Genomic DNA, 7,893 nt, shown 5'->3' on the forward strand with positions numbered 1-7,893 from the left:
ATATCCGACTCAAATTCCTATGCACATACAAACTCAGATCAATCAAATCAATGCCGGAGTGACAATCATAGGATTTAGATGTCACTTATATCCTTACTACTTTCTTCTTATTTTCCCATTAGAAATGGAACAGAATAAAATGACAGAAATACCATCCTTTTGGTCATTATAGATAATCTTGAAAGTGCTTTACTGTAATTTGAAATAACATGGAAATTTAAACAAATAAATAAATGGTATTCAAACACAGCAAATGCGCTCTTCTTTTCAATAACCTATTTTGAGTGATATTCTTTCCCATTACTGTCAGAACAAGTATAATCACTTCATTGTGACTAGATTTATGTCAATTACTTACAAAGTATTGACATAATCAGCAAATCCCTGAAACATTTCCTTAATATCAACTGCCATTTAATGGAAAATATTTTCTGTGAGATATAAAAAGTGATTCAGTGTTCCCCTGGTTAGGACGGGAACATTAAGATTTAGCTGCAGAATTTTAGCAGGACTGCCAGGTAGTACTAGAAGAGTCCTGGAATTGGTGTTCCTAATGCTTATATTGGTATCCTGTGGGTAGAAGAAAGAGTAAATGCCAACTCTTCTTTAGTGAGGTCTCCAGTAGCTCTAAGAGAGCCTTTGCCAGTTGGATTTAGAGCCACTCAGCAACAGCAGAATTTCTGAAATGCTAAGTGTTTTTTTTTTTTTTCTCATTTATAGAAGAGAAAAAGATACTGCATAAAAAAGTTTCTGTTGTTGTTATTGTTTTTAAGACAATGATATTCATTATGGAAATTTATTTAACTCCATCCAATACATTATCTTAGAAAGCTCATGTTGTGTTATACCAAGTATTTTTTTTTGGGGGGGGGGAACTTTGTTGTTTACCTACAGGCTGTGTAAGTAATTGGGTTAATTGCATCTAAGTAATTATATATGTGTTAGCACTGATGACTGAAACGACCTCTCTTAAATGGATTATTGAAAATAAAAGGCAAATCTATCGTCCTTGAATTTTATAAATTATTTTTAAATTACCATTTCATTCAAAAAATAATATATGTTAAATACAGTCAGGAGAATTATTAACAATCATATTAATATAACAGTAAGATTAGTAAAACCTAACACATCATTGCCCCCTTTGCAATAGAATGTGCCAACATACCTTAAGTCCCTTTCTGAATGCATTTCTCTCTCTCCCCTTGCCAGAAGCAACCACTCAACTGAATATTCTTTTTATTACTCTCTTGTTTTTCTTCATAGTGGTGGCTATCGATCTTGACTACACATTGAAATTATCTTGGGGGCTTCAAAAATACTGATGCCGAAGAGACACCCTCAGTGCCTCTGATTTAATTGGTCTAGAGTACAGCCTTCATGTTCTGCGGTTAACTGATAGAATGACATTATTTTCCACACAAAGTCTTAGCTGATGAGAGCTCTGTGTCCAGCGTTGTAAGACGCTTGACTTAACTCTCTTCAGATTCCCTTATAAAAGAACCGATGCCAAGGCCATGATGCATTCACTTCAAATCTCTTTCAAATAAAAACACATGGACGATTTGGATTCCTTTTTTTCCTCTTTACCTTCCTTTTCTCTTCCAAACTCCTCATTTCTTCTTGTTACTTAGTTGTTATCAACACTGAGCATGGAGCATTTGGGGAATAGGAAAGTTGATTGGAAGAAAAAGTTGCCTTTTGAAAAAGTATCAGCAGCGGATGAACTGCCAAGTAGTAGAAGAAAAGCATGCAGGGTCTTGCAAGCCATGTTCAAAGGACTGGATGGACTCATATAGACAAAGAAAATCACTGAAGCAATGTCAATGTGCTGTTAAACCAAAAAGAATACACCTATAATTAACAAGACGGGTTTACTGTTGCAATGAGGGGGAACACTCACCATGGAGAAAGGTGATAATCTTGATAACAGGTATTAGGAAAAAACTATAGTAGGGTTGGGCTCTTGTCAGCCAATTTGAGTATCTAGGGAAGGAGGAGTTCATTCTAGATTAGGTTCTGTCAGAAAGAGGGGGCAATTCCACAATGGGGTATCTCAATAAATCTTATAGGTTAGGTAGACTGGAGCAGGGATACAGCTGTCATTGGTAAAGAAGCAGCAGCAGTTACTCATTTTAGCTGAGTCAGGAATTGTGTAGTATATTGTGGCTTAAGTAGTGACTTTGTTTTGGGTTACTTTATAATGATCTCAAAATGACCTTATCTGGTGTTTATGGTCTCTGAAATTGTTTATATCCAAAAGGAGAAACATATGGCTTCACTGTGAGTATCAGGCTAATTGCTGGATGACAGAGTTTTTTGTTTTAGTTTCATCATAAAAGTGATCAAATTATTGACTTAACTAAAATAATGTGGAGAATGATTTGGATTAAGAAGAGACCGAACAAAGAGACCAGGCCAAAATAGTTATTTTAACAGATATTAAAATCTCTTTGAGTGAGAAAGATATAGAGTTGTTTAACATTATATAGATTCTAATTTTAGAGTTTGCATGAGAGATAATCGACGTTTCAATGTGATGTATTAACAAGATCATTCTTAATTTATTCACAGTATTGAAATAAAGTTTTCATTAAATACTGGTGATGTCAAGAATTTACATATTCTGAGGAATTAAAATAGAAAGCTGACCTTTTGAAACTGGTTTATTAAATTTTTTAACTATGATTCACACTCCAGCTAAGTGTCTTAAATAAAACATAGTTTATATGTATATTGATCTGAGAATGGTAAACGAAATGTTCACTTAATGCACTAGCAATTCAGCAGCATTGGGATATTTTAAGAAGTTCATTGTAAGAACCTAAGATATTTGAAAATAGGAAATAGGCCATTCAGTTTAATAGAGCTGCTTTTCATCAGGAATATTAAATGTATTTTTCACATGGCAAATTAAGTGTATTATTATACTGGACCAATTTGATATCATCTCACTATTGTAAAATAAAAAATGCCTGAATGTATTTCTTAGGTTGACATAGTCAAACTTTACATTTTATGCTTAACAGAATTTGGAAACTTGATTGCCAGAGTTCATTTATTACAGAAGATTTTTAGAGAGAACTATTGACTCATACACTCTTAATATTTTTATGTCACTGAACCATTTAAATAAGTCCGATTCTATGCATTGGTGAAAACATTAAGTTTAATACATACAGAGAAATTCCTAAGTGTGGGAGTGTAAGGATGAGTACACATCAGTGAAGCCTGAATGCACCTCTTGAAAATTCCCTAAAACTCCATATATTGGCTATTAGTAGCTTTCTTAGTTATATATAGCAAGTGAGAAGCATCTTGAAATCAAACTAAGGATTTGTTTCTTTTTCTGTTCATTACAAATTAGTGTCATATACATTTTAGAGAAAGTTACATATTTATAAAAAAAAACATAAAATATCTGGTGGTGCATTAACATAAACTATTTTGTATATATTTTTCTTTTTACATTCGCGTTCATCAACAATTTCAAATCCTGGATCTTTGTGCAATTTATCAAATAAAAAAATGCAGTGTTAACAAGGACAGACAACCAAACATCGTAAATTCTCACTCATAGATGGGAATCGAACAATGAGATCACTTGGACACAGGGTGGGGACCATCACACATTGGGGCCTGTTGGGAGGTGGGTGCCTGGGGGAGGGATAGCATTAGGAGAAATACCTAATGTAAATGATGAGCTGATGGGTGCAGCAAGACAACACGACATATGTATACCTATGTATCAAACCTGCACGTTGTGCACATGTACCCTAGAACTTAAAGTATAATTTAAAAAAAGAAGAAAGAAAGAAATGCAGTATTAAGATGGCTTCTGAAAACAGGAAATTCATTTTCAATCTATAGAAATAACTCTTGTTAACTTCGTAATGTTTTTTACCAAATTAAGTGGTAAGATAAGTTAAATGTTCAGTAAATTCTCACCTAATACAGGGCAAAAAATAACAATAACATTTTTATTCTATTACATGCTCTTTTATTTCCTTCTGATGCTTTGCTCATCCCTCTTAACAACTGTCTCTCTGCCTCTCTCTGTCTCTAGTTTTCTCAGTTTCTGTTACTTTATCTCTCTTTCTTTCACATTGTTTTTTTGTTTTTGTTTTTTCCCTCTTCCAGAAAATCCAAGAAAGAAGTATAAAACCACCCATGGTCATCAGACCTGTAATGTGACTCTGAAACAAAACACTGTAACGGTTTATGTGCAAGTGGAGAAATACACAGCTCAGATCTGGAGAGTCAGCTCTGGAGGCCATGCCAGAACAAAATATCAAGCAGAAACTGAATGGAGAAGAGAAAAATGCAGCCCCGTCTGAGCAAGAGGGGGATGCAGATAAATGTCACCCTCAGAGAGAAAGCAAAAGGGGAAATATGGACACCATGTCTGAGAACTAGAGGAATTGAAATGTAGGTTAAAGAGGCTTTGAAAGAGACCAGAGGTATCAGCCTTAGGAAGGCTTTGCTTCAAGAAACTTAGTAGAAGAATAAAGCATGTCAAGAATTAAAAGAAAACTATCTCCATAATAATTATTCAGACAACGGATGCTAAAACCAGTGACTTAATAGGATACTTATACAATCTCAAAGTGTCTCCCAGTAAGTTACATATTAATTAGAAAGGAAAAAGTGCCTTTACGGTGGAGCAATCTGATAGCCACTATGGTAACCAAGTAATCAACATTTTCATGACAAATAATGGGACACAATTAGTGTGACATGATACCCTGGGAAGATATCACTTTATTGGTATTCCTGCCAAAAATAGTTGACTTGAATCTAATCTTGGGAAAATAATTAATAGTTACAAACTGAGGAGCATTCTCCGAAACATTTGGCCTGTTCTCTTTAAAAAAAAAATCAAGTTAAGAAGGACAAACTGTGTGTGATTAAAGAAAATTTAAAAGACATAAAAAAAAATGCAATTCATGGTCCTGGACTGTATTGTGGATCAGAAAAAAAAAAAATCATATAAATTGTGACTGGAGGTATTGTAAACATTTGAATATGAATTATATCAAATAATATGTTATTAAACTTAAATTCGTGGAATTCAATAGTTTTACAAAATTAGGGAATATGATTTCTTTGTTCTAAGTTTGAGGGGTGAGAGGTTATGATGCCCACTAATTATTTCAGCAGGCTCATAAAAATTATAATAGTACTAACAATTTGTAAATTTAGGTAAAAGTGTATGCGTTTTCAATGTTTTATTCTTATAAATTTTGGGATGGAATATTTTTAAAAATTAAAGTTAAGCTGAGCGCAGTGGATCACACCTGTAATCCCAGCACTTTGGGAGGCTAAGGCAGGTGAATCACCTAACGTCAGGAATTTGAGACCAGCCTGGCCAATATTGTTAAACCCCATCTATACTAAAAATACAAAATAGATACATACATAATACAAAATAGATGACAGATAGATAATTGTTTATTTAACATTATTGTATTTGTTGCAATAATCAACCTTTTTACTTAAAAAGCATTTAACAAAATATTTAAATTTAGGAATAAAATTAAAATCTTAAAACCCAAAAACAAAATTAAAAATCACCTTGCAAGCAGTTAAACTGAATGAAAACAATGAATAATGGGAAAAATAGAAGAGAAATCTTTCTTCTGGGATCCAAAGGAAAATGTTGTAAAGGATACATATGTTCAAATAAACACTGAAAACAGTGGAAACAAAGACTAAAGTTAACAACTATAGGCATAGCCAACTAGTTAACTATATATATGTTTTTCAACCACTAGTAACCACTATTCTACTCTCTACTTCTACAAGATCATCCTTTTTAGTTTCCATATACGAATGAGAAGATTTTATATTTCTTTGCCTGACTTATTCATGTAACATAATGTCCTCCAAGCTGACCCATATTGTCATGAATTACAGGATTTCATTCTTTTTATAGCCAAATACTATTCCATTGGATGTATATACCACATTTTCTTTATTCATTCATCCATTGTTGGGCACTTAAATTGATCCCATATCTTGGCTACTGTGAATATGCTGCAATAAACATAGCACATATATCTCTTTGACATACTGATTTCCTTTCTTTTGGATGAAAACCCAGTAGTGGAATTGCCCGGTCATATGGTAGTTACATTTTTAACTTTTTGAGGAAACTCCCTACTGTTTTGTTTTGTTTTGTTTTGTTTTGTTTTTTTAAATAATGGCTGTATTAATTTATACTTCCACCAACAGTGTCTAATAAGAGTCTCCTTTTATCTGCATCCTCGACAGCACTTGCTAATTTTTGCCTTTTTTGTAGCCATTCTAATTGGGATGAGATGATATCACATTTTGGCTTTGACTTGCATTTCTCTTATCATTAGTGATTAATATTTTTTTAATAGACTTGGACATTTGTAAGTCTTCTTTTGAGAGTTGTCTATTCAGATCATTTGCTCTTTTTTTAATTGGACTACTATTTTTTGGCTGTTGAGTTTCTTTTATATCCTGGATATTAATTCCTTGTCTGATGAACACTTTACAAATATTTCTTCTGGTCTGCAGGTTATCTCTTCACTATTGATTCTCTCCTTTGCTGTGCGAAATATTTTTTATTTTGATATAATCTCATTTGTTTATTTTGACTTATGTTGCCTGGGCTTTTGAGATGTTAGCCGTAAATTCTTTGCCAAGATCAGTCTCTCAAAGTATTTTCTGTATGTTTTCTTTTAGCAATTTCATAGTTTCGAGTCTTTAAGTCCTTTATCCATTTTGGGTTGATTTTTGTATATGGTGAGAGGTAGGAGTCTAGTTTCATTCTTCTACATATGGATATACAGTTTTTCCAGTGCTATTTATTTAGATCAATAAATGTTCTTGGCACTTTTGTCAAAAATCGTTTGGCTATAAATAAATACATTAATTTGGGGGTTTTGTTTCATTGACCTATGTGTCTATTTTTATAAGTATCATGCTGTTTTGGTTACTACAGCTTTGTAGAATATTTTGAAGATGGATAATGTGATGCCTTCAGCTTTGTTTTTCTTCCTCAGAATTACTTTGACTATTTGGGGTCTTTTGTGGTTTGTACAAATTTTAGGATTGTATTTTTTCTATTTCTTAAAGAATACCATTGGTATTTTGATACGGGTTGCGTTGAATCTGTAGATCACTTTGAGTAGCATGGTAATTTTAACAATATTTCCCCTTCCAATTTATGACATGAGATGTCTTTTTATTTTTGTGGGTATCCTCTTCAATTTCTTTCATCATTGTTTTATAGTTTCCTTGATGGACATTTTTCATCTCCTTTGTTAAATTTATTCCTAGGTATTTTATTTATTGGGTAGTCATTATACATGAAATTGCTTTCTTGAATTCTTTTTCACCTAGTTCATTATTGGTATACAAAAAATGCTACTAATTTTTGTATGCTGATTTTGTATCCTGCAACGTTACTGAATTCATCTATCCATTCTAAATGTTTTGTTGGTGAAATCTAGGTTTTTCTGTATTTAAAGTCATGTTGGCAAAAAGAGATAATTTGACTTTCTTCTTTTCAATTTGGATGCCCTTTATTTATTTCTTTTGCCTAATTGCTATGGCTAGGACTTTCAGTTCTATGTTGAATAAAAATGGTGAGAGTGAGTACTCTTGTCTTGTTCCAGTTCTTAGAAAAAAAAAACTCAACTTTTCCTTGTGCAGTGTGATGTTAACTGTTGCTTTGTCATATTTTGCTTTTATTTTGTTATACACTGGAACTCTTGTTCTTAACCTTATCTATAAAATCCTTTTCTGAGATAAAAGCATAAAATGTCACATCAATGAGCTATTAGCATGCATTTTTTTGGTCATATTTTGACCGGCTTTCACACAAACAATGGTAAAAAAATTCTCTCCACAAGACTTCTG

The sequence above is a fragment of the Theropithecus gelada genome, chromosome 3 (assembly GCF_003255815.1).
Source record: "Theropithecus gelada isolate Dixy chromosome 3, Tgel_1.0, whole genome shotgun sequence".
NCBI classification, from domain to species: domain Eukaryota; kingdom Metazoa; phylum Chordata; class Mammalia; order Primates; family Cercopithecidae; genus Theropithecus; species Theropithecus gelada.